This window comes from Setaria italica, chromosome VII (assembly GCF_000263155.2).
Source record: "Setaria italica strain Yugu1 chromosome VII, Setaria_italica_v2.0, whole genome shotgun sequence".
Taxonomy (NCBI): domain Eukaryota; kingdom Viridiplantae; phylum Streptophyta; class Magnoliopsida; order Poales; family Poaceae; genus Setaria; species Setaria italica.
The window spans coordinates 865,996-880,847 of NC_028456.1; positions in this window are offsets into that span (position 1 = coordinate 865,996).

Sequence of the window (14,852 nt, forward strand, 5' to 3'; positions counted from 1 at the left end):
TGATTAGTTCACGCGAGACTTGTTGCTACAAGTCAAAAGTAGAGCTCTGAGGCTCACGGAGCTGAGTAGCTCGATTTGCAGTTGAGTTCACCTTTGTGAGTTGATAGTTGAGTTGTAATAAACTCGAGTAGAATTGTTATTACAAGTCGAAAGTGGAGCTCTGAGGCTCCCGGAGCCGAATGGCTCAAGTTGCAGCTAACTCGCCTTTGCGAGTCGCTATAAGAGTTGTAATAACTCAAGCATACTTGTTATTACAAGTCGAAAGTGGAGCTCTGAGGCTCGCGGAGCTGAATAGCTCAAGTTGCAGCTGACTCACCTTTGCGAGTCTCTAGATGAAGCACTAATGAGTAGTCAATTGTTGCCAAAAAAGAAATTTCATTGAATATAGGAATTGAGGCCTGTGGCCTGTGTACAATGTGTAGTACTCTGTTGACTATGGATAGTAGCGACAGAGATGTTCGATGTTTCATGAGTTCTCGATGTCTTCACCGAAGAGGTGTTGTAGTCTGTAGGATCCCGAGCCTATGACTTTGGAAACTATGTAAGGCCCTTCCCATGGTGAATTGAGCTTGTGCAGCCTCGTGGTATCTTGTATGCGCTTGAGGACCATGTTGCCGATGTTGAAGGAATGTTCTTTTATGCTGCGATCATAGTATTGGCGTAGCCCTTCAAGGTACCTTGCAGACTGGACGAGTGCTGCGCAGCGCATCTCTTCTAGGCTATCTAAGTCTAGAAGCCTTGTTTCCTCTGTTGCTCCTTCATCGTATTGTTCGACAGTAGGGGATTTTCACATGACATCCGCAGGGAGTATAGCTTCTGATCCGTAGACTAGAAAGTAAGGTGAGTGTCCAGTAGGCTTGCACGGTTGAGTACGTAGCCCCTAGAGGATGTTTGGTAGCTCCTTAAGCCATTTGCCTCCTTTGAAGTTGCCAATGTCATGTAGCCTTTTCTTGAGAGCCTCGAGTAACATCCCGTTGGCACGCTCTACTTGGCTATTGGCTCTTGGGTGAGCAACAGATACATAGTAGACGTTAATCCCACTATTCTCGAAGTATTCCCAGAACTCATGATTGTTAAAATTTGAGCCCAAGTCTGTAATGATCCTGTTTGGGAATCCATAGTGATGAACGATCTCATCGAGGAAGTCGAGTACTCTGTCTACCTTGGGGCAGGTGACGGGTTTTATTTTGATCCATTTGGTGAACTTGTCAATGGCGACAAGTACTCAGTTGAATCCTCCTGGCACTGTTGGAAGTGGGCCGATCATATCAAACCCCCAGCAAGCGAAAGGCCATGTTGGAGGTATGGTAATGAGCTTGTAGGCAGGAACATGTTGTTGTTTTGCAAAAACTGACAGCCCTGACATCTGCGGACTAGTTCTTCTGCATTTGCCAACGTAGTTGGCCAGTTGTTGGCGGTAGAAATCGGTCAACCGAATCCCAACGTCTGACACACGACCCGGGAGAATCTACTTAACTCCTGTTCGGGTGATTGCCCTGGTGCGGTTCGCGCGGCGTGCCAGCCAATCTGACCTGTTGATTGGCAAGGAAGAATACGTGTCAGGCCCAGAAATCACGATCGGCTAAGTTTCCGATCTCGAGAGAGCTTATCAGCGAATCGGCCGATTTGCCATAATAAAGAAATCGGCTATAAGGCAGCCGATCACTGTAGCCTTGTAGACAGGAAACTACTAGAGTAATCGATACAACGCTATGATAACAACACTAGGAATAGATCTAATCGGCAATATAAAATAGATGAATTTAATAGCAGAATGTGAAGAAAGCCGAAATTACCGATTCCTAGCTGGATAACTGGTGATAAAACTAGAAAGACAGGTAAAACCTATAAATCTAGCAAATATCGATAACTAGTGAATAAATCTAAACGAAACAACAGCGATACGCCTGAAGTTAAAGCTTAGATATTACTCGATAAGCGGAACTTACAGAATCGGCCGGAGATCAAGCTGATGCAGCCCTGCCAACCGTGAAAAAGAGAAAAGTATTGGCGAAAAGTATTGGCGAAGTCGCCTGCTTGAAAGTAAGTACGAGGAAAAAGTAGTTTGTCGTATTGATTTGTTGATCTGTACAGATTTACAAAGGTGGCTATTTATAGCCCCGTACAGATGACTTCTTAACCGACTAGAATTCTATCCCTAATTCAAATGGAAAACGAATATTTACAAGCACTATTCGTGCTAGGTTGGTTATCATACGCTTCATGGGCTGATCTCCCCTTATCCTTTTATCTCTTTCCAAGCCCACAAAGGCCCAATTAACCCAACCTCCTAATCGGCCGATTCCTGATCGGCCAAAGGCAACCGATTGGGAACCCGGCACGTTCGATCGAAGCAAGGCAGAAGTCATCGGCCGATCTCGTACTGTAGCACCATTCGGCCGATTCCCAACTGTGCTTCTCCGATTCCCTCTCCTCTTGGCGCCGATTTTACTAGTGACGAAATCCGGCGTCAACACATGCCCCCCAGTTTCGGAGTAAAACATAGTCCTTTACTTCGAAATTCTTTACAACCTCCCCTCCGAAACGGCCACAATGAAAATATCCTTCCGTTTCGCGGTCTTCCAGCTGATGATTGCAATCTTTTCGAAATGGGCGCCCACGACAACCACTACTCCCGAAAAACTCGAAACGCCGGCGCGGTGAAAATCCTATTTTTACCCTTCTTCAGGCGCCCTTTAAATAGCAGTTCACCCCCGCACTTCATCTTCAAGCTCACGTCTCCCTTTCTCAGCGCGCGCGCCTTCTTCTTCCTTTAGCACCTTTCCCTTGCCGCCAGAGCTTCCTAGCGCCAACCGCCTGTTGCTTCTTCTCTTCCTCTCCAATGGCGGCTCCTTCTGGCAGCTCTCCAGCGCGCGATGCTCCGGAAGTGGCACCTCCGGCGGTAGTGGCAACGGCAGTTGCTCCATCAACTGAAGAAGGAGCTTCATCGGAGATCCCAATGGCGATCCCCATCACGGCCTCATCGTCCGCATCTACACCGGCGACCACGCCGACCACACGGAACTTCATCCCAGAGGTTTTTACCGAATCCTTCTTCCATCGGCAATGCATTTACTTTAGATCTGTTTCTTACCTTTTTACACCCCCCTTTCCTTTTTTAGGCGGTTAGGCATCGCATTACCATCCATCTTACAGGAAATCCCGATCTTATTTGCCTCGGACCCATGGGGAACCCAGATCCGATAGAGCTCATCAATTTAGAAACCCACAGAATCCCCTTCAAACAATCCGGTATGGACCTGGATCACTGGTTGGGCACTTTTAGGTCCTGGCCGAATGAAACCCCAGGTTGGAGGGAATGGTACCAACAGGTAGCCGCGTCGAAGAGTGTCTCATGGGACGAGCTCAAAATCGGCCAGTGTATCAACCTGTCTTTGTCCCAGATGGAAAGAAACGAGCCGTTGGTAATAGCGGCTTCTTACTTTTGGTCTGATGCACTTAATGCTTTCTTATTTGGGCACGGACCTATGACCCCAACACTGGCCGATGTGGTTCTGTTGACCGGCCTTGACATTTCTTCCCCGGACACACCTTTCCACCTTTTAGCCACAACGTCACATCGGCTAGACACAAGGGGAATCGGCGGGTGGAAAGGATTCATCAGAAGTAATAAAAGAGCTGGGTCTGTTGAGAATAGGGAGCACACGGCCTTCTTAATGATGTGGTTAGAAAAACACTTCTTTTGTGGAAGAGCCGCCGGTCCATCAACCAACACCCAGGCTTTAGCAGAAGCACTGTCCAGAGGAAACCGTGTCCCCCTTGGGAAACACTTGCTAGGGGCGGCGTACCACATGCTCCACCAAATCGGCATCAGACTATCCAAAGGAGAGCCGATCAGAAATCCAGGCGGGCTCTGGTGGTTCATCAACCTATGGCTGAACCTCTATATGAGCGAGATCACTCAGCAGAGGGTAGACCGTATGATGTTCCCCAACATCGAATCGGCAGAAGATCCCACCGAACGTCGCCGATGCATGTCTTTTGGTGAAGCAGCATCGGCCTTTCCAGGTTGCACATATTCTGCTACAAAAGTAGCCGAGTACTTCCGATGCTTCTATAACGGCTTTAATGAAGACGCAACCGTTTGGTTTCCTTATCGGCGGGATGACCCAATCTTTGAACTCCCAACCTGCTTCGACTCAATCACTGGCCGATTCGACGAAGAACTCAACGATGAATTAATTAAGCCAGGAATCTTGCCAGCCAACTTCTTTTCGGGGAAAGATGCCCCCACGTATGAGTTCTACAACCCCTCTGTTGCAGCTCGTCAGTTCGGCATGGGTCAGCTGCCGATTCAAGTGTACTTTGCTGGCCGAGTCAAGTTCAGAGATGAGCTCACATCCGGTCTGGACTACAGTCGGGTACAAGACTGGATTCCGGATTCTAACAACATTGACCTGAACAACTGGATAGTAGCTCCCTTTGCTGTCCAGCCATTCAAACTCTGGTGGGCCGATTGGAAGCAATTCCTCTTCTGCAATTCGGCATCGGCATACTGCAACCTCCTGGATCCAGCCAACATCGACCCTAATGCCGAGGTATTCTCCTTAGCCGATTTTACTCCTCTTAACGCGACTGAGCACTAATGGTTTTACTATTTCTTCAGGCTGAGAATCGTACTCCTCCAACACACAGCCGGAGTGGTCGGCTAATAGAGAGTCATCATCCATACACCTCTTATCCTCTCATCGGCTATGATGCTCCGTCCGTGGACGTGATTGCTGGCCGATCGAAACAAGTTCAGAAGAGGATCACCAAGAAGACAAGTCGCCGAGTCCGAGCTCGTATAGAATCGGCGGATCCTCCTATGCTCGTGTCGGCAGAGACTCCGGCCGCGCCACCCCCTCAGGCCACCAAAGACGTCGATACCCAAGTCGTCGCACAAGCTGGAGCAGCCGCCGCGTCATTATTGTTGGAGGCCGTTCAGGTAAACCTAAGTTTTATTCCTCCCGATTGTTGTTCTGATATTAACCCTTCTTATCTTTAGACTGCACAGAGCACTCCCATGGACACACAACAATCGGCAGCAACCCAATCGGCCATCGACGCGCCCCCGCTTCCATCCGTTGAGGTACAGCACTATTTCACCGATTTCCCCTGGTATTTGCATAATATACTTTTCAACCCTCTGATACAGGTCATCGGCACATCAAGCGCTCCCCAGCCACCGGCCTTTTCTCAGGGAGCTTGTCCAAGCACCGCGCCAATCATCGTGGAGTCTTCCTCTTCTGATGAACCCATGGCGCAAGCCCCTGAGCAAGGCGTGACGGCTTCCCAAATGCAACATGAAGAAATTCGCTTCAAAGTGGTAAGTTATATTCCGGCTTTACTCAGCCGATTTGCTTCCACTCCCAGCCGATTTATTTTTCCTTTTTATTATTCCCAGGAACAAGACACCCCCGACAACAGCCTCTTCTCTTTTGCAGTTGCCCTCTCCGACGATGAAGAAGTCGCTTCCCGCCAAGTCGCCTTGAGTTCCATCCCTGATGACGTCCGAGCCAAACTTGCTAGTATCCGATCCCTTCTTCAAGGGGACATCGGCCGATTAGTAGAAGATGCCTCACCGATCCGGCAGCTTTTCGGTGACGTCAGCGGATGAGTACCAGAAGAGGCGGAGGAAGCCTTGGCACCGGCGGCATTCATCGAGTCTATGAGGATCCCGGTCTTCAGAGCCCTTCGTCACATGGCCGATCGCGCCAAGCTGGCCAAGACTCGTGAAGAGGAGGACGCGTTCAAACGTCAAGCTCAAGAGGCGCACCAGCGTATCCATTTTCTGGAGGACTCCCACCCAGGGATCATCGGTGAGATAGACCGCCTCAAACATCGGAGGGCCGAGCTCACCAAGGAAATGGAGCAAGTGACCAAGGCAATCAGTGCCGAAGAGAAAAGGCTCCAAGAACTCCCTTCTGTCATTGCCGATTTGAAACGGGAGAGGCAGCACTTGGCCCACGAGGCCTTAAAACTCCACCGCAGCGCATCAGAAGTCCCTGGATCGGCGGATGAAGACCAATGGGTCCTGGACTCTGCCGATCAGATCCGGCGTCGGGAGATCGCAGCTATCGATACCCTTCTGGGTAATCTGTAAAACACTGACTATTTCGTACGAACATTTAATAACTGCTTTGACCGTCCTTCGTGACGCCCTTTCTATTTATTGCCTTTCTTATTTCCGATGGGACGCGCCTTACCAAATTTCCACGCTCCTCTCTCTTATAAATGCCGGCCTAGACTCCCTCTTCCGAGAGCACCAACTTGGCTTTTGGCTTTATTCTTTCACCCCCCTCGTCGGTGCGGCTTTCTGCCATGTCTTCGTCGGCTTCCTCCTCCTCTGTTAACCAGGTGAAACCTTGGCCCCGACTTCCCTTTCTCCTTTTAGATCTTAGGAAGAGGATGCCCCTTCTTAATCTTTCTTTGTTTCAGCCTCGGCGTCTTAGCCCTGAGCTCGAACGCGCCATTGAGCTCATACACTCTGAGGACCCGTTGTCGTCAGAGGATAAGGACCTGATCAGGGCTCACCGTGACGAACTTCAAGATCACGTCACCGCGGAGGCCCGTGTGGTCTTGGAGTTTGTGGAGAGCAACGGTCGCCGGCGATCTCCAACCGACAGGAGTCATCCACTTCCTCTGCGAGTCGTCCTTGAAGACGCGGCGGCAGGAACTTCGCGCCCGGCCATGGATCGGAGCCACCTTCTCCCACGTCAAATTGAAGCGGAGGCTTCAATGAAAGAAATAGAAGAAGAATACCTCCGTCTCATGATAGAGTTGGGTCGGACTGAGAGAGAACGCAAGAAACAAGCTGGTGAGGCTTCGGAGATGGACGAGGAGTACATCCGTCGTATGATAGAATTAGGCCGGGCTGAGAGGGAGCGCAAGAAGAAAAATAATTAGTTATTGTATTTTTTGTTCTAAGGGCGACTTGTGTTTTGTCGGCCATGTAATCCATCGCCCGTACCGAATGAATACATCGTCCGATTCGGACGACTATGTGTTTGGACCGTTTTGTATCGTCTGTGTGCGATTGTATTACGGTCAATCCTTTATGCTCTGACCCATATACTGGGGTAGTATCTTTTTAAGTACCTTCCGTTTAGAGCTCTAGTAAATTATTCTCCTTCTATTGTTTCCAAAATGTAAGCATTCCCTGGAGCACATCTGCCGATTTTATACGGCCCTTCCATGTAGGGGACCACTTTCCGAATTTAGGATCTTTCGACCCAATCGGCAATACTAACTTCCATACCAAGTCCCCAGGGGTGAATTGTTTGACTTTGACCTTCTTATCGTACCACCTGGCTACTTTCTTTTTGTTTTCTTCAATGCTTATCAGAGCTCTCAATCGTTGGCCAGCCAAATCATCAAGTTCCCTTTTCATAAGTGACGAGTAGTCATCGGCCGTTAACTGGTCCTGGAGCGAAATGCGCCTCGATCCCGCCCTTGATTCCCATGGTAACACTGCGTCGTGACCGTACACCAACTGATAGGGAGATAGCTTGGTGGCCCCATGACAAGCCATTCTGTACGCCCATAAGGCTTCAGTCAAACATAGATGCCACTTCTTTGGCTGTTCTTCGATTTTTCTTTTGATTAACTTGATTATCCCTTTGTTGGAGGATTCGGCCTGACCATTGGCTTGGGCGTAATACGGAGAAGAATTCAACAATTTGATCCCCATATCGGTTGTAAATTCCTCGAATTCCCCCGATGTGAACATTGTTCCTTGATCGGTCGTTATAGTCTGAGGAATGCCGAATCGGTAGACGATGTGATCCCTTACGAAGTCGGCCATGATAGCCGATGTCACGGCTCTTAACAGAATTGCCTCCACCCATTTGGTAAAGTAATCGGTAGCCACCAGAATAAACTTGTGCCCTTTACTTGATGGAGGGTAAATTTGGCCGATAAGGTCTATTCCCCATGCCCTGAACGGCCATGGCTTGATAATGGGATTCATGGCCGATGCAGGTGCACGTTGGACATTTCCGAACTTCTGACAATCCTGACACCCCTTATAATATTTGAAACAGTCTTCGAGGATCGTTGGCCAGTAGTACCCATTATTCCTAATCATCCACTTCATCTTATGGGCCGATTGGTGTGCCCCACATACCCCTTCATGGATTTCTCCCATTAGAGTCTTGGCCTCCTCTGTCCCAAGGCATTTGAGTAGAACATCGTCGATCGTTCGGTAGAACAGGTCGTCTTCGAGCAGTACGTATTTAGTAGCATGAAAACGTACTCGTCGTTCCACCTTTTTAGACGGATCTTTCAGGTAGTCGGCAATTTCTTTTCGCCAGTCATCGGCCGCGAGTTCTAGAGCCATAGCGCCTAGAATTGGCCGATATCCAGATGCGTGCTGGGCGAGTTTGTTGGCACCCTCGTTGTGGTCCCTTGGGATGTGCTCGATTACTACCGATCTAAATTCTTTTAAGAGCTGTAAGCAATCTTCGTAATAAATTCTTAATACGTCGTCTTTGCATTCGGACCTTCCGGTCAGTTGATCCACAATAAGCATGGAATCTCCAAAGATTTCAACAGAATCGGCCTTGACTTCCCTTAATAGTTGTAGGCCCTTCAATAGAGCTCGGTACTCCGCTTGATTGTTAGTAGCGGCGGCTTCTATCGGCAGAGAAAAATCATAGCTTGCCCCCCGAGGCGATATGAGAACGATGCCGATTCCTGATCCGACCCCACATGATGACCCATCGAAATATAATGTCCAAGGTGCCGGCTTTATGAGGGCAATCTCCGATCCGCAGTGTTGGGCGACGAAATCGGCCATGACCTGACCTTTGATGGCTTTTGCCGATTCATACCGCAGGTCGAACTCTGACAATGCTAAGATCCATTTGTCGATTCGTCCTTTCAAGATCGGCAGCGATAGCATGTATTTTACTACGTCGTCTTTGCATACGACCACGCATTCTGCCGACAGCAGATAGTGCCTGAGTTTGGTGCATGAGAAGTAAAGACATAGGCACAAACGCTCCACCGGAGGATATCTTGTTTCAGCGTCCAGAAGTCTTCTACTGACATAATAAATTACTCGTTCCTTGCCTTCGAACTCCTGGACTAGAGCCGACCCAATAGCTTTTTCGTCGGCTGATAAGTATAGCTTAAACGGCTTACCAGTTTGAGGAGGAACCAATACTGGTGGCGAGACCAAGTATTGCTTGATATCTTCCAATGCTTTGCGCTGCTCCTCCCCCCATATAAATTCCTGGTCAGGCTTTAACTTCAACAGTGGTGTGAACGCCTGAATTCGCCCAGATAGATTAGATATGAATCTTCTGATGAAATTCACCTTGCCGATTAAAGACTGCAGTTCGGTTTTGTTCTGCGGGGCCACAACTTTGTTGATGGCCGCTATGGTCTTCCGATTGATCTCTATCCCTCGTTCGTGCACCATGAATCCTAAGAACTGTCCGGCGGATACGCCGAAAGCACATTTATTGGGATTCATCTTAAGACCGTGTTTCTTGGTGCACTCTAGTACTCTTCGTAAATCGGCCAGATGCTCTTCGTGACCTTTGGACTTGACTACGACGTCATCGATGTAGATCTCTACCAGAATGCCAATGACTTTGTGAAATATGTAATTCATGGCTCTCTGATATGTAGCGCCAGCGTTCTTCAAGCCAAAAGTCATCACCACCCACTCGAACAAGCCAAGGTGACCTGGGCATCTGAAGGCCGTTTTGGGTATGTCCTCTTCGACCATAAGTATTTGATTGTACCCAGCGTTTCCGTCCATGAAGCTAATAATCTTGTGCCCCGCGGCAGCGTCGATCAGTACATCGGCCGTCGGCATGGGGTAACCATCCATCGGTGTGGCCTGATTAAGATTCCTGAAATCAACGCAAACGCGTAGCTTTCCATTCTTCTTGTACACTGGTACAATGTTGGAGATCCACTCGGCATAACGGCATTGCCGAATAAATTTTGCTTCGATTAGCCGAGTTATTTCAGCTTTTATGTCTGGTAGAATCTTAGGATTGCAGCGCCGTGCAGGCTGTTGGTACGGCCGATACCCTGGTTTTATGGGTAGCCGATGTTCAACAATAGATCGATCTAAACCGGGCATCTCATGATACTCCCAAGCAAAACAATCCTTAAATTCTTTTAACAAATTTGTCAATTTACACTTGTATTCTGGGTCTAAATTTGCACTAATATAAGTCGGCCTTGGTTTGGTACCATCGTCTAAGTCTATCATCTCTAATGAATCGGCCGACGTGAACCCGTGCCCTAGCTTCCCATCTTCTCGGGCGAACTGATCCATCTATTCTGAGTCTTCGGAGCCGACTGCTCGGATCGGCTGCAGGCCAAAATCAGTGACCTTCAGGAAATCGGTCTCCCATACTCTACCGGATATGCACCTGACGGTTTCGCAGCTCCACTGCTGTGTGTCGGCTGCCGCGATGCTGTATGCGGAATCGGCGTTGACTACCTCGATGTTGTCGCCGACCCATTGTACGAGACATTGATGCATTGTTGACGGGATACAGCAGTTTGCGTGTATCCAGTCCCGGCCGAGTAGCATGTTGTAGGATCCCTTGCCATTAATAATAAAGAAGGTGGTAGGAAGGGTCTCACTGCCGATGGTGAGGTCGACGCAGAGAGCGCCGCGAGCGTTTGACACGTTGCCCTCGAAGTCCTTGAGCATCATGTCCGTCTTGGTCAAGTCGTCATCGCTTTTTCCAAGCTTCCGGAGCACGGCGTATGGCATGATGTTGACTGCAGCTCCTCCGTCTACCATCAGTCTAGTGAGGGGGCGGCCGTCAACATGCCCTTTAAGGAACAGCGCCTTCATGTGTTGTCATTCGTCATCTTCGGGCTTCTCGAACGTGGCCATCATTGGCTCCAAAGCCAACTGTGTCGTCTGTTCTTCTATCGCCGATATATCCTGTTGATCAGCGGGAGTCATGAATTCCATCGGCAGTATGAAAACCATGCCGATCTCGGCTGCCGATTCGTCACCCGCCGATTCGTCGTCTCCTTTATCATTTCTTTTGGGGCGCCACACCCGAGGCCTTCCTTCCTTCTTGTCCGTCGTGCTATGTTGTTCCTCTTCTTGCTGTTCCCATTGGCGGAGACGTTGGATTCTTCGTTTTTGAGACTTGGTCAATCCATCGGGACACCACCTGGGGTTTATTGGTCTGCCCCCTGACTTGGCGCGTTCCCACTCCGGTTCGTGTCCTAACGGGTTCTCGTCTGTCATCCGAGCATCGGCCATCTCTTCGAGCCGGCTGTGAACGTTGGCCTTATTTTCTGACCAGTCTTGCCGATCAGTCCTGCCCCCCTGCCTGTCATGGCGTCTATCTTCCGACCGATCATATCGGTCACTTCTGCCCCCCAGCCGATCACGCACGGGAGGGCGCTGGTCATCTTGGTTGCACCAATTCCTGCTGATCGGTTCTGGCCTTCCATCTCTGGAGCGAGACCTGTTGAACGGCCGATTGCCACGATATGGGCCGTTGCATTCTGGGCAATTATCGGCCAAAGGTAGCCTGAGGTTGTTTTCCCAACAATGGATGAAGAACGGGCATCTCCAATGATCTTCGTGCCGACGCAGCGCTTCTTCCCGGGATCTTGAGCGTTCATGCTGACGTTGGTACTTCTGGAGCAGGAACTGGGAGGTAATGCGTGGCTCTTCTGATTCGCCATCGTCGTCCTCCATCCGCTGTTTCCCCTTGACGTCGTCAGGTGTAGCTTGATTTCTGGGGTCTACGGCGCCATTCTTCTTAGCTGATTCGGACGTCAGCACCTTTGTTTGGAGCGAATTCTTCCCCGTATCAACCATGTTGGTGGGGAAGGGGTGTTGGTCGATCTTCATCGGTTTGGCCGATTTTGTCGGCACTTCAAATTTAAGTCTGCCCTGCTCAATGGCCGACTGTATCTGCTGCCTGAAGATTTTGCACTCATTAGTATCATGGGATGTGGCGTTGTGCCACTTGCAGTACTTCATCTTTTTTAGTTGTTCGGCAGAAGGTATTGTATGATATGGCGAGAGTTTAATCTGTCCTTCCTGGAGGAGAAGGTCGAAGATTTTATCGGCCTTAGTCGTGTCAAAGACGAACACCTCCGGCTCCTTTTTGCCGAATGGACATGATATCGGCTTCTTTCCCTTGATCCACTTCGCAAGTCCGACTTCAACGTCTTCCTCGTCCTCCAACTCTTCCAGGAACGCCACTTTCTTCTGGAAATTCCTCCGTGGATCGAAGGAACGTATCTCCTATCCAGACAATCGGTGGACGATCTGGCTCAAACTCTCGAACTCCTGTGAGGCGTATTTTTCTTTGATGTGGGGCAGAAGGCCTTGAAAAGCTATATCGGCCAACTGTGCGTCGTTTAGAGCCAGGGAATAGCACTTGTTCCTGATTTCCCGAAACCTCTGTACATACGAGGATATCGGCTCGTCACTTCTTTGCCTGAGGCTGGTCAAATCGGACAGTTTCATCTCATGCACCCCAGCGTAGAAGTATTTGTGGAACTGTCTTTCTAAATCGGCCCATGTGATAATCGAGTTTGGCGGCAATGTCGTGAACCATTGAAAGGCCGAACCAGACAAAGATGATGAGAACAACCGTACCCGTAGAGCATCCTGCGTAGCTGCCTCTCCGCATTGGATGATGAACCTGTTCACGTGCTCTACGGTCGAAGTGTCATCCATCCCCGAAAACTTGGTGAAGTCAGGAACTTTATACCGATGGGGAAACGGCAATAGGTCATATGTAGACGGGTATGGTGTCCTGTAGGTGTAAGTTTGTACTTTCGGCTTTAAGCCGAATTGTTCTTGAATCACCTCCGCAATACGTGCCAACCAATTTGGCTGTTGCTGGTGAACCGTTGGCTAAGGTATTGGTACATGCTAGTAAACCGGAGGCGGAATAAACGGAGGCTGAGTGAAAGCAGGTGGTATCTGAGTGAAAGCCGGCTGCGTATTAAAGGTCGGCTGTTTGAATGAGCCACTCGTTTCATCATATAGCATGAGCTCTGCTGTCTTGTTGACCTCCGGAGCGACAGGCTGGTATGGCGGTACGGTCGGCCGAGTGGCCGCCTGGAAAGATGCCTGGAATGGAGGGCTTCCTTGACTGGCTGATTGATTCTGACCGGCCGTGGTTGAGGGTGCCCCCCTAGGTGATGGGCTAACTGGAGGGAATGGTGCAGAAGACAGTTGGATGGAGTTATACCCCATAGGAGCTGATGATGAGGAAGCACCTGAACCCCCGACAGAAAATTGGATCGGCTGTGAAACCGAATTCGAATAATTCTGGTTTGGTGGAATCGGCTGAAAATATGCCGGTCCCCTGTATCCTTGAGGTATCCCACCAACGAAGGAGTTGACAACGGCGTTGTGCACCATATTTGAAAGTACCGGGGACTGATCAACGAAGGCGTGATAAATGGACTGTTGAATCATATCGGCCATTTTGGCCGAGTCCTCAGAAATCGTGATCTGGCGGGGAGCAGGGAACGGAGTCTTCTTGATAGTCTTCCCGCTTCTGGAGCGACTGAAAGACTGTAGGCAAGCTTTCCGGAACTGTGCCGTATACTTATCCAGTTCTTCCTTCTGGTCGTCCTTCAGATCTGCTTCCATCACCTCGATGACGTTATCTTCGGAGACTTCAGCAGCTTTCGACATGATGGCGGTTGTACTGGTCCCACCGAGCGTGCCAAAAGTGTGTTGGCGGTAGAAATCGGTCAACCGAATCCCAACGTCCGACACACGACCCGGGAGAATCTGCTTAACTCCTGTTCGGGTGATTGCCCTGGTGCGGTTCGCACGGCGTGCCAGCCAATCTGACCTGTTGATTGGCAAGGAAGAATACGTGTCAGGACCAGAAATCACGATCGGCTAAGTTTCCGATCTCGAGAGAGCTTATCAGCGAATCGGCCGATTTGCCGTAATAAAGAAATCGGCTATAAGGCAGCCAATCACTGTAGCCTTGTAGACAGGAAACTACTAGAGTAATCGATACAACGCTATGATAACAACACTAGGAATAGATCTAATCGGCAATATAAAATAGATGAATTTAATAGCAGAATGTGAAGAAAGCCGAAATTACCGATTCCTAGCTGGATAACTGGTGATAAAACTAGAAAGACAGGTAAAACCTATAAATCTAGCAAATATCGATAACTAGTGAATAAATCTAAACGAAACAACAGCGATACGCCCGAAGTTAAAGCTTAGATATTACTCGATAAGCGAAACTTACAGAATCGGCCGGAGATCAAGCTTATGCAGCCCTGCCAACCCGCATGAACTCGTGAAAAAGAGAAAAGTATTGGCGAAGTCGCCTGCTTGAAAGTAAGTACGAGGAAAAAGTAGTTTGTCGTATTGATTTGTTGATCTGTACAGATTTACAAAGGTGGCTATTTATAGCCCCGTACAGATGACTTCTTAACCGACTAGAATTCTATCCCTAATTCAAATGGAAAACGAATATTTACAAGCACTATTCGTGCTAGGTTGGTTATCATACGCTTCATGGGCTGATCTCCCCTTATCCTTTTATCTCTTTCCAAGCCCACACAGGCCCAATTAACCCAACCTCCTAATCGGCCGATTCCTGATCGGCCAAAGGCAACCGATTGGGAACCCGGCACGTTCGATCGAAGCAAGGCAGAAGTCATCGGCCGATCTCGTACTGTAGCACCATTCGGCCGATTCCCAACTGTGCTTCTTCGATTCCTTCTCCTCTTGGCGCCGATTTTACTAGTGACGAAATCCGGCGTCAACACCAGTAAAATCCTATTCTAAATGCTTTGCGTACTATGGTTCTTGAAGATGCGTGGTTGCCACAAATCCCTTTATGTATTTCCTC